Below are 19,833 nucleotides of genomic sequence, written 5' to 3'. Positions count from 1 at the left end.
CACACACTACAGTCATTCAAAAACCTCAGAGACCAGTGGCTCAGCAGTACATGGCTCAAACTGGCAATATGCCTGTAGCAGCATTAACTTTTGATTTTTACTGGTGCTTGTTTTTTATTTTTAATATTTCACATGAATCTTAGAATTCAGACTGTCTTCTAATAGTAATACCCAAATGCAATGAGAGCTATGACTCTATTGCAATCTGTCTTTATTTCCCCTGCTTCTCCTGAAGTATATAACTTACCTTTAAGAATTATGATCGACAGATCATCACTTAGTGATTCTCCTACATTTAGAAGGGAGGGTGAAAGTAAGGAAGGAGAAATACCTTTGAAAGGAGAATTTTCAGTGAATAAAGGTGCTCTGTGATCTTGAGCTTGTTAATTTTGTCTACCTGTGCTTGCTGACCGAAGGCCAGTTCTAATACTCCTGAAGATTTTGCCGTACATCCAAAAGTAAATCAGAATATCTGGAACACTCATAATAGATCTTTGATCATCTCAATAATAAAAGAAGGAGGAAATATTAACATCCATGTAAAAACTACTTACTTTTTTTTAGCATATTAAACTAGAGATCAACCAATAATCCCATATACCTGGAATGGTAAGCAGAGTTAAACCTATAGATATATTTGAATGCACATGACAAATGAAATATGAAAATTCAACCATATGAACTCCGTTAATAGAAATTCTGACCAAAATAATTTTCTCAATACCTATTTACTAAAACATAAACAATTTTATCATGCTATATTATCCCTCAATCTTTTACTTGAAGTAAAATGTATTTACTTTTAATTTAAAGATAATTCTAATTAGCTAAGCAATTCAGTTTCCAATCACATGTGCATGATTACTCAGGAAAATAGCAAGGAAAAGGAAGAAATTCTGAGATAAAATAGACTATTCTGTTAGGAAATGATCGCTGACAACAAAAAGGAGGGCACAAAGAAGCACAAAAAGCAACAATCTATCTGAGATAATTTAGCACAAGGTTAAACGGTTCTGTGCCACACAGTGGCTCTCAAGGCTGTAACTGAAGGAATTGTGGCATAATTACATAATTACTTCTCAGAGTAACCTTGAATATTTAAGAAAAACCTCAGGACTTTTCCTGAAAAACTGAGAAATATATAACTTACTTTATATGTGCATACATATGTATAATTTGTAAAATGGAAATAGGCTTTTTGTTAATATTTTCTCAATTAGAGCTTAAGCATTAAAGTATATAGCCAAATAAGCATATTAAATTTTAAAAAATATCTAAAGGAGTAAGAAAGGGAGGACAGTATAAAAGTCTTTTAAAATTCATTCGCAAAATATGGTAATTTTGGAAAAGAACTTTTCCATATTATACATGATAATCTATAAATAGCTCCCACATTTTTGTAATTAGAATATTAGAATAACTCATAAAAATGTGATTGAGGCAAGCATAACCTAAATTTATTGAGGTCCACGCCTGGCCCATTTGAGCACTATCAGGACAGACTGTTGAGTGGTCATCACCATAATGTGACTCTCTCAGAAAACATCCCGAGCTGAGAGTATTTTGAGAGGACCTGTGTCCTGTGTGGATATTAAAACAGAAGAGAGGTGGAATGGGCAAGGAGACAGTTATCAACTGACATCAAGGTGACTATGGCTTCAGGCATTCTTTAATTAAAGAGAACAAACAGTATGATCAGGACTTCCTTGCCATCTCTTGGTTCTGCTTTTCTTTATACTTAGGTTTCATTCTTTTGTGCTGTAAATGTCTTCTATCTTGTGGCTAAGGGAGATAGTCACTAGAAGCAACTTGAAGTAAAATCATTTCACATTTCTAATAATGGGTCCTCAAAATAATAGATATGTTTTTTTTAACTGGTTCTTGCAAAGAGGACTTGGAAAGGAGTTTCGATTAGCCTGGCCCAGGTTACATGTCTCTATCTACGCAATTTTCTGTGGAAATGTGAAATCATTAGACAGTTTGAGTTAAATACTCACTCTGAATACAATTAGAGACAGAGCACCATGGCTGACAGCTCCATCGGGTACACAAGTGAGAGAGGAACAATTCTCCAAAGAAGAAATAAATGCCAGGCGGATACGAGCTTTGTGCAGTTCATTATCTTATGGAACAATGGTCCTCAAGGAAAACATAAATGCTTCAAATGGAAGAGAGGATATTAGGCACTTTATAGAAGACCACAAACATTTATCCAATGCAGGCTACTGAGAGGTGGACCATGTAATTCTAGAAATATGTGTGAAGACAAAATTGAAAACAAACTGACTTTTTATCACCACCGAATCTCTCACAACCAAATTCTATTACAGTGAGATCTACCATTACTACAGACTGATATTTACTGCACACCCATCCTATGCCTAGCATGTTATACAGTTTATCTCATTCAATTTTAAACTGGCAATCAGTGAAATAGAATTTATTATTAACTCCATATAGCAAATGGAGAGACTCTAGTTTTATTAACTAGCCCAAGTACATAACTAGTAAAAGAGAGTCAAATTTCATCGTCAGATTTGATATCAAATGTCATGTTCATAAATAAGTAGCCCACTACATTTTTAATTCCTCAAGGCAGGAATTGTGCTTTTTAGTATCTGTTTGCTCAGTGCCTGTGATTTCAAGGGCACATGTGCTTATGCACTGACTACGCACATATCTGTATTTCTCCCAGCTCAGAAGCCTCAAACTTCCCCTTCAGAACCATTCCCAGCATGAATCTTCCTAAGAAGTAAAACAGTATTCCTGTCTTACTTATAAGACAGGAAGCAGAGCAGCTCTTTTTCCTTAAGATACTGATAGATTTGTTGGTCCCCTTCATTAAAAACTATGAGCTAAGGGCCTTCTGAGCAACGGCACTGCCTTGGCTCCCAGGAACAAACAAAGATCTCTGACCGAGGAGCTTATATTCTACTGGGAAAGAGGAGATAAATAATAAAAATGAACAATATAGAAATAAGTTACTTATTATATTAGAAAATAAGTGCCATGGGCAAGGATGAAGAGGGTAAGGGGGATGACGCATGCAGGGGGTTAGAGTGGGGAAGGAAGGCGGTGATGTTAGTGGGGTGTACCACACAAACATTTAGTTTTGATCAGTAATTGCCATGAAAGAGCCAATTCTTATGAAAATAAATTAATTTTTAAAATAATTTTGCTGTCTAAAAGTCCTTTTAGTAGCACTATTTTACTTTATATTTTAATTTTTAAGTTATTTTATTAATACAAGCATAATAACATGTCTGGAAAATTTGAACTGGAAAATAATTACTGTCAATTTAGATTGTAGTACACATGTTAAAATGAGTCCCATGTAATATTTATGTAATAGCACCTGAGATTTGAACTGTTTAAATAAACTCGGTTTAAATGTTAGCACACCGGGTAGAAAAAAGGGGAAATGTGCGTTCTCATTTTTTTCACTGTTGGATTTCTACTGACTTAATAGAAAAAAAGCATTATTTTTGTTTACATCTATTAGAGAAATGTGGGTATTTTTTTCTCATCCTATAGAACTATGTAATTAATTAAAAATGGATCAATATTTTGACTTCTTTGGAGAATATGAAAATATCACATTGTTCATTTATTAAAAAAATGTATTTTTTCTAGGGAATATGAGTTGATTGAATGAAAAAAATCTGTATTATAGAAATGCTCTTTTGTTACTTTTTCAAAGGATGGTAATGAACAGCTTCTTATTAGATTACGGTTTAGAAGCTACTACGAACAAATCGGTAATGAGAACATAACGATTTTATAAATACAGATACAATCTAAATGTTAGAGGTGGTTCAAAATATGGTTGTCTTAAATATTCAATTAATGCTTATCTGGCAAATTCATTTACATTATTTATTTAAGCCACATAAAAACTTTTTAGCTACCTAAAAACTTCTTAGCTACCTAAAAACTTCAGTTAGATGCTCTGTAACTTCTGAGTTAGTGAAATCTAAATGAATGGCTTTTTGATGACTTATTATCACAGTCATCATTTTAAACTTGTTTTTTCTTTTTCTTAATGACTCTTCATATTTGATTATGTGCTTGACACCCATCCTACCGCAATGCAAGAAAATTTCTGTTAGGGTTACAGGTCAACTGAGCTGGATACTTCATAATCCTGTTGGCTTCATTATTATGAGCCCTTCATAAAATCTGTAAGGAATATCTGAATGAGTATATTGTATACTTTAAAATTCCCATATTTCCCAAAAAATAAATATGGGTAAGAATAGCATTAAATTTGAGAACTCTGAATTCAAGGGCTATCTCCATTAGTTACTGACATTTTTGTACCTCAATGAGCTTTATTTTCTTGACTGAGAAAAGAGTAAAATAATACCTACCTCACAAGGGTATACTGAGAATTAAATGGACAATATAGCTGAAATTATTTTGTAAATTTCTAAATATGTTATGCCCACATAGAACTATTATTTTCTCAATCAGAAAGCAAAGTGTTTTTTTGTTTTGTTTTGTTTTGTTTTGTTTTTTAATCTTTTCTCTTCTTCCAAAACTAGTTTCTGGCATATAGATGGCACTGAATAAAATTTTATTAAATGTTGAATAACAGTCCTCTAGCAGAATAAATTCTAAACAAAGCTCTCCATAAATGTTGTTTAACACACACACTCACACACACACACACACACACACACACACACACACACCATTTTTTTGCTTGTTTTTGTATTTTTAACAGTTCATGCATGATGATGCACTAAGCATAGGAACTACATGGCAAACCAGCATTTAACCTTAAGAATTAAAGGAAAAATTGTGGGTGGGGGAGGACAGATTACTGTAGAGAAGCTGATCCATTCTGTCAGAATGCCAGATATAGCTTACTATTTGCTTCTGGATATTATTAAAGCTGCCTTCAAGGTGTGTCTATCTTTCCCTCATTTTTTTCTCTCTCCTTATTTCAATCAATATGCTGGCTGCATTGCTCAATTATTGGACAAATGTAACTTCCTATTTTCTTCTGTTCAGCCACTTTTACATCCTCACTAGCATAAGATCCTCAATGAAAAACGATGAACTAAGTATGATCTTTGCCCTTCTTTCTTTTAAATTTTCTTTAAAAGTTAAGTCTATCAGTTTAACACTCTTATAGTAGCAAGTTTCTTTATAACATCAATTCTGCATTTATCTTAATAATAAATGGATATTTAAACCCCAAGTTCAGAAGTTTAATGTAGAACTATTTGTTGGCACTGAAATTAATTAAATTTGAGCATCATAGGCTAGATCTCATTTTCTGGTAATAATTTTATGTTTTAATTATGCACATGTAAACAATAAAGATCATGCTTACCTGACATGTAATTTCAGCAAAAATATACAATTTCATAAAAAATATTGTGGAATTGTCCTAAAAACACAAAATAAATACTGTATTTATGAAAACTTCAGGCATAACATTATGCATGCAATTGGAAATATGAGTGATATTTATATTCACTTATAAAAATTATCAGTGTTCATCTATTAAAATAAAATACCAAGTCAAACTAAAAATATAGGGACATGGAAATTAAATATACATAACATATTACTAAAATAAAGGAAATCATTAATTCAGAATTTATCTCCATTAACGCCTGTATTTTATATTCCACTAATGCTCTTAATATACAAAATAAATTTAAAATATTTATTTACGTTAATGCCGTGGGTCATGAAAACTATAATAGTACTTCTAAAAAATGAGCTAAGAGTTTTGAGGGCTGGATATAGAAAAAGAAATGAACAATTCCTGTGAATTTTATTACTGTAACTAACCATGTGATAGCTCCAACAAATTAAGAAACGTTCTTTTTCACAGCAGTAATAAACAGCATTTTTACTCATATTATCTACTCTTACAAAAATGAATAAAATCGTGCTTTCCCTTCTACCTCTCCTTTCTCTTCCTTCTCTTTGTCAGTTCTTCCTTTTCTTCTGACATTCTAAATCTGAGAACACCCCAAGTTTCCTTTACTCCTGTGGCTGACACAGAGCTATACTTCTAGGCCTTTGTCTTTAAACACACTAATGAATAAAAAAAATGTGTATTTTCATACCAGACTTCTCTCCTAATGGACATCAACATTTTAGTAAGTCTCAAAGTGAAATCCTGACTTTCTCCCCCAAACATCACACTTCTTGCTCATATATCTCAATAAAATGTAATTTTACTCTCCCTTCATTCTGTTCTATTCTTCAGAGCTGTTCTCATCTGAAATATCACATATTTGTATGTTGGTTTGCTCATTTCCACTCTACCTCAGAATCTAGAAGGGAGCCTAATGCACATTCTAAAACAAATGAGAATGAGCATGAGAATGATAAAGAATGCTGATTGGACATTAACAAAACAGACATTAAAAAATATATATACATGTACATATATATATATATATATATATATAATGATGTATCTGTTTTTATATCACTGTAACAAATTATCATAAATTTAATGGCTTAAAGATTAAATAATCTTGTGTGTGTATGTATATATTTGTACGTACTTTTTATAGCATAGAAGTTTGACTCAGATCATTCTTAGGCTAAAATCAGATGTAGGCAGGGCAGCATTGTTTTTTTCGTCATTTTTGTTGTTGTTGTTGTTTATTTCTGGAGGTTTTAGGTGAGAATCTGATTTCTTGTCCTTTTTAGTTTCTAGATAACAGCCACATTCCTTCTCTTGCCTTTTTTCTCCATCTTCAAATCTAGCAGCATTGCATTTCATTTACCATTCTTCTGTAGTCATATTTCCCTCTGATTCTCTTCTTCCTCTTTTCGTTGAACTACTGAGATCACTATGATCACAATGGATGCACCAGGGTAATATAATCTCCCTGTATGCAAACTTAATTTCATCTACAGCCTTAATTCTCCTTTACCATGAAACCTAACATACTCACTTGTGCTGAAAATTAGAATGTGGACATCTTTCAGAGAGACATTTCTGCCTACTACAAATACTCAAGAACCTGATCGTGATGTAAACCAAAGTTTCAGAAATCCTTCTGAGAAATTGAAAATATATATTTAATATGATTTACAAATCATGGAATATACTCTTCCTTCGGTATTAACTGAAGATTGCTCTGAAGTGTAGAGATAGGGCTTTTAAAGATGTAAGTTGTAAAGAGGTAACTAAGGAAGAGATGGGTTGCTAAGCAAACAAAGTCATAAACTTGCATCATTCATTTTCTGATTGGAGAGGGCAACTGGACCTTTACCTTCAGCTGACTCGGTGGTCAGCGAGTGGGGTTATGAGATAAGAACAATGAGTAACATATGATTAAGCACTTATCAGTGTCTTCTGTTCAGTTCAATAGTCCTCCTTCCAGTAGTCATCTTTTTAAACAGTTCTTTGGGAAAGAAGATGGCTTAGGCACAGTCCAAAGGTCATTTTGTTTTTTTTTTTTATTTTTTTAAAAAAGATATAAGATGACATAAAAAGCATTTCCTCTGGCATGGCAGCTCCAGCTCCATTTTAATGCGTCTTTGTTTTTATGATTGCTACAATGGTATGGTGTATAATATTAGTGTATAAGAGAGTTGGATTTTAAAAATCACCGAGGAAACATAGTTTTTAAATAAATTTTTGGGCAAGCTGATTTTTCTTAGAGGAAACTAAAATAAACCAGATCATTACTTTATGCAAAATTTAAAAATAAACACCAAATAGTATTGAGTGGGAAAGGGGGAAATATTGGAAAAATCATACGAGAATTTTATAATACTGAGAATCGAACAGAATGCCCAAAACATGCAAATTAATGGATGAATCAAAGAGAAATTTTAGAATGGATAAAATAGAAATTTAAATAACCATACGTATATTAATAATTAACAGGAACAATCACAATGGGAAGTACGAACAAGATGCTGAAGCCTTTAATTTGTGAAGAATTCGGGAACTCTATGAGAAAAATACTAAAAATAAACAACAGGTACTAAAAAGGGGAAGATAAATTATAGAAAAATATTATAAACATTAATAAAGAGTTTTAACATCATGGTAGCCAATTTAATGATTTTAAAATCTTCTTTATCTCCTTCAACTTATTAAATAAGATAATACTATGTACTCATTAGGCTATAGGAAAAAAAAAAAAAAAAAAACCTAAAATTTTCTTAAACATTTAATGTAGAAGTTTCGGTGGCATTTCATGATATATTTCATGAAAACATTGTAAAATGTAGTTTTTCAACCAGCTGTATTTCTTTTATACTACTTGGTAAATTGTTGTAATTATAGTAATTATTGTTACCATAAATTTCTACCAAGTATCTGGGGTGGTGCTGGAGTTCTGGATTAGTATTTATACTTTTCTGGGACTTGCCCTCAGAAAATGATCACAAAATTCTTTACAATAATAATTCTTATTGCAGTAAGAACGAGAAGAAAAGGAAAAGGGGCTAGAATCAGTGTGGAGATTAGGGGTTATACCAGAAACTCTGGGCTTCGGAGCTGATTCAAGTGCAGGCTTCCGATGTTCCCAGTCTGAGCAGAACACTAGGTTTATGTTAACATCCTACTAAGCACCAAAGTAAATAGAATTAATTTTGAATAACTAAATGAAGATCTAAAATGTGTATTTACATCTCCATTGAATCCTTGACAATGTATCCTAATATTTTTTATTCTTTTATACTTAAAAAAAATCAATTTATTTTCCTCTCTTCTATGGAACACTAGTCTATATAGTCTGATATTGTTTTTTTTTGTTGTTGTTGTTTTGGGGTTTTTTTTTTGGCCAAAAAAGAGAAAACGCTCATTTTAAGCTATCTCTATAAAAATGATGAGATGTTGAGAAAAAGTATTTAATTGAATTCATTCTAGGAACTTCCTAAAATATCACTGATCATCAAAAGGAAAGGCTACTTCCATTCAAATCAAACATGACCTGAAAAAATAGCTGAAAACTTCAATTACCTTAATAGCATCTATCCAACACCTCTTGCTTGCTTGCTTCCTTCCCTGTGTGGTACACTTTATTCTAATTATGAAGACTATTCTTTCAGAAACACATATTTTCCTTGGCATCTGTGAAGAACAGACATTCATTTTGAGAACTAAGAATTCCTGGAAGTCATAGACAGCTTTAGATAATACGTGAGGTATTTTGTCATTTTCCCTGTTACTTATTATTTTGCCCTTATCTCTCTGAATAAAATAAAGTACATTTCTTCCAGCCTTTTCAGCCACAATAAGAATGAGTAAAGCTTTTTAAAATAATATATTTCCTAAAATTATGTCAAAATAGACTTTTTTATTTATTTATTTTTTTTAATTTGGTGAGAGGGAGGTTATTGCTGTTATTTTGTGTTCATTGAGCAAACAAGTGAGTGAAAATGGCAAGAAATCAATAAACAAATTAAACCTCAGGATTTTAAGATGAGCACCCAATAAAATCAGCTAGTTAAGGAACATCTTGCTTCATCCCAGTATAATCAGGTGTGTATGACATGCCCATATGTTATATATGTTCTGTTGGTATATTTTATACATAGAGTACTTTATAAATTCTTAATAAGTAGATAAATATTTATATTCACTACTAATTTACTTTCATTTTGTCTTTACACTACCTGTAATGGTTAACCAGGAATATGTGGGCTAGTCTTATATTAACTGAGCTCCTTAATCTTTCTCTTTTCTGGGCCTAAGATGGAAGATTGCAAATAAGATCAAGAAGAGTTCAGGGCAGTAGTTATGTGGTAGGTACAAGGTAAATGTCCTTGGAGTCAGGAACGTCTTCTGGGCTCAGGGCAGTTCTGTCATTACCTATCTCACAAGGGACTTTATTTGTATTTATAGCCAAGAAAGGTGACAATGAACTTTTTCTTATCAACACGAGAATTCTTCAGTTTTATTTCCTTTATTATTCAAAATGGAAACTTGGATTTTTTTTCCAAGTAAATAGAATTAATTTTGAATAACTAAATGAAGATCTAAAATGTGTATTTACATCTCCATTGAATCCTTGACAATGTATCCTAATATTTTTTATTCTTGTATACTTAAAAAAAATCAATTTATTTTCCTCTCTTCTATGGAACACTAGTCTATATAGTCTGATATTGTTTACACTTACACACAAAAACAACATTTTAAGAAAATCCACTGGCAAGTGTTTTCATATGATGTTCTTTGTCTGCAAGTGCATTATAGGTAGTAAACATAATGATCAGACAGGTGGATTTCTGCACATTCTCCAGGTGACTGTCCCCGATGTGGAGAGGGTTGTGACACTACTAACCATTGATCCCGTGGTACTCCCCTAACTCTCCCTTCATTAGCCTTCTAACCTGAAGGCTTTTCACTCCCATCCAAGAGGGCTAAACTAATTATTATGAAATATCACACTGACTATGTTCCCCATGTCTTTAAACTGCCTTGTATTCTGGAGACCTTCAAATCAGATTTAAATTGGTCACCAGAATGCTGAGACCTCCTGAGTGATTGTTTCTGCCTATCTCATCTTCTCCCATGAGTCTCTTTCCTCCCTTCCTGTTTGAAGGAGTATAATGATTTCTGATACCTGGACCTTTCTGTTCCTTTCCTCTGTCCTCTCCACAATCCTTTTTTTTTTTATCTTCCATTAAACAAAGAATGAAAGAAGCCTTTTCAGTTACTAGCAGCCTTGTCCTCCAAATTATTTTATAATCTTTGTTATTTTCAGGGAATTATATTCACTCTTCAGGGGTGACATAATCATACTCTTCATTCTTTGTCTTAATATAATTATTAAAATTTGTCTTAATATCAAATTATTAAAATTCTTTTCTCTAAAATACTTTATTAAGTTTCTTTATGTGATACACATAGTTTAACATAATGTTCTCAGGAGGCACACACAGGTACCCCTATGCATAGGTCAAGAGATGCTTTTTATTTGAAAAGCCAAATTCACTCTGCCCTATTACTGAGAATCTTTTTGGGTCATTTAGAAACAGTTAAAATGTCAACTTTCTTTTTTTAAAAAATGTTTCCGTAATGCAAAGGTCAAGTTGCCTCTGTATTTAAGCAAAATAAATAAACTATTGTACCTATTATGTTTATACTGATGAAACAACCAGCTTCTATAACTGTTCAGTTGAAGGCAGGAAAAAGGAGAGAAGATCCTGATGAAATAATACCTATTCATTACAGATTTTTTACCTAAAGTATAAAATACATAAAAGTGAGTGCTATGGATACAGATAATATAAATATCATCTGTTATTAACAGAGATACAGATATAGGTATATAAATATAGTTGAACAATTGCATATATATTTGCATATAGATATAGATGTATATTAAGAGAGTTGTGGGAGGGGACAAAATTTTATTCTATCTTCCAAGGTTCTTTTGGCTGGTCTAACAAATCTGCATGAGACAAATTAACAAGAGAAAAATAACCAAATGTAATTACATATGTATGTATGGAGATCCCATATATATGTGCAAGTCAGAAACCCCACACACACGAGAGATTCAGAGACAGAAAGGGAAAATGAGGTAGATATGGAATTTTGAGCTAAGAATAAGATACCTGTAGGCTTCAGAGCATAAGAAGGGAGGAAGCTCATTGTAGGACAATAAGAACAGATGTTCAGTAATCAGAAATTTGTCCTGCCATACATATAGAGCAAAAAATATATATATTTCTGATTATTTATTATGGGCAAGGCCATAGTTTAAATTCTTCTGGGTAGTTAAGGTGAGGGGTGGAGGACAGAAGTTCTCTGGCACCTCTGGGCCCTCGGTTGCCTGTAGCTCGAAACAATCTTCACAGCACAGAGGCATAGTTCTGAGTGAGTCATTCTGAACTCTTACAGAGCGATTAGGTTAGAAGTACACAAGAATATTTTAGAGACAGAGAAAAACAGAATAAAAACAAAAAAGTTAGAAAAATAATTTTAAAAAATGTATATCTAAAACCTTGTAGGGGAGGAAAAATAGTTTTCCCTGTACCTTCTAGTTTCTGTGGTCGAGAACCCCCTGTAATCAAAGATTAATAAGAGAAAAATAAACAGAAGTTGATTGACCTGTATCCCTCCCGCATGCACGGGAGATACCTAGGAAGACAGTAAAACCCCTTTACAGGTCTCAAGGCACCATCATAAATACCATCTTCAACTAAAGACAAAGATATCAGAGATCAGTAAAGGGAGGTTTTTAGGAATAGTACAAAGGGTACAGTGATTTTGAAGATTTGTCTGCTCCATCGATGAGAGTTTCTTGTGATTTCGTTATCCTGTTCCCCATGGTGTAGTGAGGGGGATTCACAGATTGAGATACTTCTTATAAATGTAAATTTCCCTTACAAAAGGGTAACCTCTACTCTGGTTTCAGAGATTCTCTTAAATTTACTGTTTTGCAAAACATAATCAGCTCAAAATAATCTTAATGCCAAAGAGGCGTGTTTTGAGGTGGCGTTTTCTGCCACCCTTCAATCCTATACTTTTATAGATGAAATAATATAATCAAGAAATGTTGAGACTTGCTGCAAGACATCATGGCTACTTAAAGGCCAGCAGGAGTGCATTTCTGCTGGAGGCCAGCTGCTGGAGTTGGAATCATGAATCCGCTTACAGCATATTATACTTGCTAGTATAATTTTGGGCCAGTTACTTAACCTCTTTGTGCTTCAGTTTCTTCATAAAATGGGCATTATAGCAGCACACCTCCTACGTGGGAGTGTCAGGGGAATTAAAGGTGTGCAATGCTGAGTCTGTGCCCAGCTTCCTGGGCACACCCTCAGGACTGTCTGCATTACCTCTCCTGCCACCTGAGTCTCATCCACTCTTCGCGCCCCTTTAAAGTGTGCAGCATCTCCGTGTAGTGACACATTTGCTAACTTTTCATCTAGAACCCACAGAGAATCAAAATATTGAATTGGTTAAAGTTCACGAAGGGTTTTGTCAATGTAAAAAATGCTCAAACCTATAGAGAATTTTTATGAGTTCATGTGAACCCAAATGAAAATTGCTGGGAAGCAAATTCTCAAGGGATTAAGAAAATGCTCAGAAGAAGGGCAGTTTTGCAGTTTCTTTTATGCATTAGAATCAAAGGAGGAGATGTAAGGAGGGTAGTATGAAATTCATTGGTGATAGATTATGGGGGTGGGAGAGAGCAAAGCAGAGAAATCTCTGGGATCGGAAACAAGTAAAACTGAGAGACGCATACTGCTTTTTTTAATCTTGGTGGGTTCAGGATAGCTAATAATGAACATTTATAACCCATATAGGTGGTTTTTGGGAGCAAGATAACAGTGAGGGGTTCTGTGGTCTCAGCTCTGGTGTGGCGGGTCTTGCCAGAGGAGTCTGGAAAGAGGAATTGCTCTGACGTTCCAAGGGTATGTTATCTTAGATGCAAAAAGACAATAGATGGGTGTACTTAAAGTAAAGATTGGTCTTTTAAAGAAAACTACAGGCTCAGGATGTGACTATCCGCCATGACACACTTTTAGGTAGGAATTTTTTGTTCAGACCATCCTATATGGTTCATTTCAGTCTCTGAGTTTGTAAGGCCCGCCATGCTGGCCTCCCCTGAACTTATTCAGTTTAGTATATGGCCTCTTTTTCATCCATAGTTGTATTTAATATTTAGTAATATTAATCTCAAAGTCTATAAAATTCTTTTGAAAGTAATGTAAATTCCAATTTTCAAAGAAGTAAAATTTACATTAAAAGTAAATAATATTTAATATGATATTATACCCCAAATCAATAATTTGATTTTATACTTTTAAAATATTTGTTGGAAGAAGCTGAAAATAGAATCACTAGGAGCTACTGTCAGATAAAGTGATAACTTCTGGGTTCAAACCTTATTTTCTAAATGTTTCATTTCCATTCTCCTTTTGCCGGCATCCTGTAAGAATAATGCTTTCTCTAAGGCAACATTTCTACATCTAAAGCCTAATAGACCTTTCTCTTTACTTTGTACTCTGTTAAAGCCTTTATAATGGAGAATACCTTTCTTCCTGTCCTGCATTTTCCCTAGTCTGAAGAGAAGACTGCCTGTAAGCGGTCCTTTGAAGTTCTAGGAGGTTCCTATGACCTTCTTTGTGATTAGATTAGCAGTAATCTGCTACTTTTCCTGCATAAGACATTTCTAAAACACTAATGAAAGCAAAGTGAACTAAACAGTGACTTTTCCTAGGTTGGGATGGGGTGGCAGGTGAATCTTTTGGTTCTCTAGAAAACAAGTATATCTCACTTTCATTTCAGATTATTTTGCAATATTGTATATGCTTTGAGTTTTGTCTTTTTTTTTTAAGTTTTTATTTTTTTAAACTCTAGGACACACAGTGAACTAGCTTGAAAGGAATGCCAAATTAAAGCTGAAAAAGGGCCAAAGTTGTTAAAGCTATTGATTTATATTTTAGATTTTTTTTTTTTAGTTTGTATATTTATTTTAGTATTTTCGTCATCACTGCTTAATGTTTTAAAATGTTTTCCCACTACTTGGTAAGAGTTAAAGAACAAAATGCAATAAAATACACAAAAATTATATGTAACAGTAGATCACTGTTCTACCAACAATATCAAAACACACGTGCTGCTGGTTTGTAGTGAAGGGTAGCAGAATATGCCATCACAAAATATGCCTCTTTTTTTGAAATAAGAATTATTTTGAACCAATTACTTGTAAGAAACAAGCAGACATTGGAAACACTATGAAAACCGGGAAGAACTTACTCCTTTGTAAGAGACAAGTAAATGTTTAAGGAAAACGTCGATTTGTATGGAAGAGTGTCTTCCTTCTCTGTACCAGGAAGAACGACCAAATCTCCAGAAACTCTTATAGAGGAGGAGGGAGCTACTTAAATCTGCATAACAACCATACCTGGTTTGTCTAATAACTTCTCATAACTGGCTATTTCCTACACCCCCTCTCCCAGCATCTTCTTATATCTTTATCTGAAAATGGTATTTAAGGCTCCAGCTTGGGCCATTTTGGGGGGTTAATCAGTTTTGCTGGGTCTATCTCATGTATATAGAAGGTATACATGTTATTAAACTTGTTTTTGTGTTTTTGCTGTTAATCTATCTTTTTATTATAGGGAGGTCTGAGTCAAGACGCTGGAATAGTAGAGGGAAAGCTATTTTCCTGTCCTACAGATGTGGCATCAAGTTAGGGCACAAAATGTTAGTTTTCCAGTTACTACGTTAAAATTCAAATTATTCTATGAAAGACTGATGAGTGAATGCTCGTATTCTGCTTTTAGGATACAGTTTCAGAAATTATAACAGTGTCATTTGTCAGTTATAGGAGAAAAAAATGAAATAAACTTTGTTGGATCAAATATTGATGGTTTCTTCAGTGTATGAAAATGAGCTTGAATTTTATGGGACAGCATTTATAGTTGAAGAAATTTATAAATTGTTTATGGAGAAAATCTCCTTTCTCAACTATATTATATATAACGTATATTGTTTAATTTAGTTTATTGTCATTGTCATTATATAAGAGTTTGATTGAAGAGGGCAATAGAATAGATAAGTATTGATTGAAACTTGTCTATAAGATACCAAGACAGCAAAACATCCAGATGACTCTGGTGTTATATATTGTTAATTGCTACACTATAGTTCAACTGCCAATCATCTGCAGAAGACAAAGAGGATACAGAATGATAATTGTGGAGAGAAATTTAAAATAATTTCTCCTCACATTAAGCATCATGCATTGCTTTTGTGCTCCAGGTTCACAACTGGGAAAGAAATGCAAAAATATATTAGCATAAAAAAAATGGCCTAGATGTAGGCATACCTTAGAGATACTGTGTGTTCGGTTCCAGACCACTACAATAAGGTGGATATTGCAATAAAGTGAATCCCACAATTTTATTTTTGGTTTCCCAGTGCGTATGCAAGTTACGTTTACACTATACTGTAGTCTATTAAGTGTGCACTAGCATTATGTCTAAAAGAATGTACATACCTTAATTTAAAATACTTTATTGCTAAAATGTGATCCATCATCTGAGCCTTCCGTAAGTCATAACCTTTTGCTGGTGGAGGGTCTTGCCTCGGCACTGATGGCTGCTGACTGACTGATCAGGGTGGTGGTTGCTGAAGGTTGGGATGGCTGTGGCAGTTTCTTAAAAAAAGACAACAATAAAGTTTGTAACGTCAATTGACTCTTCCTTGCATGAACAATTTCTCTTTAGCATGCAATGTTGTTTGATCACATTTTACTCACAGTAGAATTTCTTTAAAAATTGAACTCAGTCCTCTCAAACCCTGCTGCTGATTTATCAAAAAAGTTTATGCAATATTCTAAATTCTTTGTTATTTTAATACTTTTCACAGCATCTTCTCAAGTAGATTTTATCTCAAGAAACTTCTCTCTTTGCTCATCCATAAGAAGGAGCCCCTCATCTGTTAAAACTTTATCATGACAGTACAGCAATTCAATGACATCTTCATGCTCCACTTCTAATTCTACTTCTCTTGCTGTTTCCAACACATCTGCAGTTACTTCCTCCACTCAAGTCTTGAACCCCTCAAAGTCACCCATGAGGGTTGGTATCAACTTTTTCCAAACACTTGTTGATGTTGATATTTTGACTTCTTCCCATGAATCACTAATGTTCTTATTGGCATCTAGGATGGCGAATCTTTTCCTGAACCTTTTCAATTTACTTTGCCAGATTTATCAGAGGAATTACTGCCTATGTCAGCTATAGCTTTACAAAATTTATTTCTTAAATAATAAGATTTGAAAATCAAAATTACTCCTTGATCCATGGGCTACAGAACGGATGTTTCATTAGCAGGCATGAAAACAACATGAATCTCATTGTCCATCTCCATCAGAGCTCTTGGGTGACCAGGTACATTGTTAATGAGCAATGATATTATGAAGTTTTTTTTTTTTTTTTTTTTTTTTTCCTGAATAGTAGGTCTCAATAGTGGGCTTACAATATTTAGACAACCATGTTATAAACTTATGTGCTGTCATCTAGGCTTTGGTCATTCCATTTAAAGAACACAGGTAGAATAGATGTAGTATCATTCTTAAGGGCCCTGGGATTTTCAGAATGGCAAATGAGCACTGACTTCAACTTAAATCACTGCATTAGCTGCATCAGCCCCTAACACGAGAGTCAGCCTGTCCTTTGAAGCTTCAAAGTCAGGCCTTGACTTTTCTCTAGTGATCAAAGTCTTAAATGAGATCTTCTTCCAGTATAAGGCTGTTTTGCCTATATTAACAGTCTCTTGTTTAGCGTAGCCACATTCATTAGCTTAGCTAGATCTTCTGGATAACTTGCTGCAGCTTCCACCTTAGCATTTGCTGCTGCTTTCCTTAAATCTCCTGTCAAAACCTCTGCTTGTTTCAAACTTGTTTTCTGCAACTCCCTCACTTCCATCAGCCTTGGGAGATTTGAAGATACTTAGGGTCTTAGTTTAGATTAAACTTTGGCTTAAGGGAATACTGAGGCTGGTTTGATCTATTCAGACCACTAAAATATTTTCCAAATCAGCACCAAGGCTGTTTTACTCTTATCCTTCATGTGTTCCCCGAACTAACACTTTTAATTTCCTTTAAGAATTTTTCTTTTACATTCATAGCTTGTGTAACTGTTTGGTACAAGAGGCCTAGCTTTGGCCTTTCTTAGCTTTCAAGTTATCCTCCTCACTAAGTGTAATCATTTCTAGCTTTTTATTTAAAGTGAGAGACATGAGACTCTTCTTTTCACTTGAACACTTGGAGGCCATTGTGAGGTTATTAAATGGCCTAATTTTAATATCGTTATGTCTCAGAGAATAGAGATGGCTGAGGACAGGGAGAGAGACAAGGGATAGTAGAACAATTAGAACACACACATCTATCAATTAAGTTTGTTCTCTTATATTTATTGATTAAGTTTGCTGTCTTATATTCATGGTGTTTCAGAACAATTACAATAGGAACATCAAAGATCACTGATTACAGATCTCCATAAACAAATAGAAAAATAATTAAAAAGTTAAAACTATGCGAGACTTACCAAAATATGATACAGAGACATGAAGTGAGCAAATGCTGTTGGAAAAATAGCTATGTTGGCAGGTGAATTATTTCGAGCTGAAGACAATCCAGGCCCAGCAAACTCAGGAAAATCTTTTACTTTTCCCTTAATTGCCTCATATAATTTAGATAGGGGGCCTGCACCAGACAAAGCTTTTCCAGATAACTTTTTTATATGAAAGATCTATCTGCATGGCAGGGCACACATATAGCTACCAAACACTTACCTTTCTTATCTCCTATGAATTACCCTCCTCCCCTATGATACCCCTATGATACCCCAGGCCACTTAGCTCAGAATGGCACATGAGCCTCGAGTGCCCAACTTGCTTTTGAGTCTCATATCTTTGTTGATTTTCCATATGTACATAATTAAGTTTGTTTTTCTCCTGTTAATCTGTTTCATGCCATTTTTCTTGTTAGACCAAAGATCCTACAAATAAAGAAAATTTTTTCCTCCCCTACAATATAAATTAACCTTTAAAACATCTCAAATTTCATTTTATTTTAAAAACTTAGGGAATAATTCATAGTTTCAAAAAAAAAGTTATAATAGGAATCTTCATATAAGCACTGTGTTAACAGTAGGGTTATAATACCAGGTAAGGCAAGTAATTTTGCTCTCTTAAGAAGCTTAATGTCTATAATATATGAAAAAAAGATCAATACATGATTAAACAAGTAAAACTTTGGGTTTCAAAAGAAGTAAAACAAATGATATGAACTAGTACAATACCATGTCACTTAGTCTTCTTAATAACAATGTAAATTTTTTTAGTCATTACTTAAAAAATGAACAATTCTAAAACTAGAGCGCGGACTTATTTATGGACATTCAGATAATTAGTAATCAATAACCAATGTTTGATAATTCAAATATACACTTTTTAATTATTTTAAATTTCTTTGTAGAAACAAGATTTATTGCAATTTTATATATGTTGAAATATCTTTTCATTTTAATAGCTTTTAAATTCTTGGTTCAGTAAATAATAAACTATTATATGTAAAATACAATGTTTTCCTGAAATTAAACAGAAGGATGCCATTTATATTATTAATGTGAATTATGCTATAGGCATTTATTTTAATCACTGTGATTTCTAAAATTGAATAATTTGAAACCATGTTTTTTAAATGACCAAGCTGAGATTTAGGGACATTTACTACACATGGATGTGCAGTGGAATGGCTGTAGAGAAGAGGCCTCTGTAAATGTGAATGGCTCTGGGCAGTGCACATTTCTGCAAAACATTTCACACACTAGGTCATTTATATATTACACAGAAATACAAGGTATTAAAAATGTGTGACTGTGACTCCAATTGGAATTCCAAAAGTACTTAGGTGAGTGTGGGGAAAAAATCACTAAAACTTAATAAAAAAGATTCTGCTTTGCAAAAATATCACCTTATTTTTATATATTTTATCCTTTTCTAAATTTTCTCCCTTTATTATAGGTGTTAATATAGCACATCTAAATATTTCCTTTTTTACTGGAGATAGGTTGTTAGATCACACTAATCAAAATTTTTTTTGTTGCTTCTAATTAGTCTATAATAGTTTAACATCAAAAAATCTAATAATATTATTTTATTGCCACTGGAATAACACTGGCTCCTGTGTAGTGAAAATTCACCTACACGAAGAGAAGTCTGGCCTTTGCTCTTGATTACTGTGGGGTCCTCTCTAGGCCCCTGGAATATTCTGCCTGATAGGGATCTCTTTATTTGCCTAAGAGTTTAGACCACCGGGTTGTCTAATAACATTATTTATGATGGAGTAAATATCAAAATAT

The 19,833-nt window shown here is 33.4% G+C and overlaps 1 pseudogene; it reads right to left on the bottom strand.

The window, feature by feature from the left end:
* LOC120614424 (nucleolar protein 12-like) overlaps positions 1 to 19,833 on the bottom strand; it is a 101,895-nt pseudogene that overhangs the window by 9,194 nt on the left and 72,868 nt on the right.

This window comes from Pteropus medius, unplaced genomic scaffold, assembly GCF_902729225.1.
Source record: "Pteropus medius unplaced genomic scaffold, Ma_sr-lr_union100, whole genome shotgun sequence".
Lineage (NCBI taxonomy): Eukaryota > Metazoa > Chordata > Mammalia > Chiroptera > Pteropodidae > Pteropus > Pteropus medius.
The sequence above is the reverse complement of the archived record's forward strand: the minus strand, read 5'-3'. Positions and strand labels throughout refer to the sequence as shown.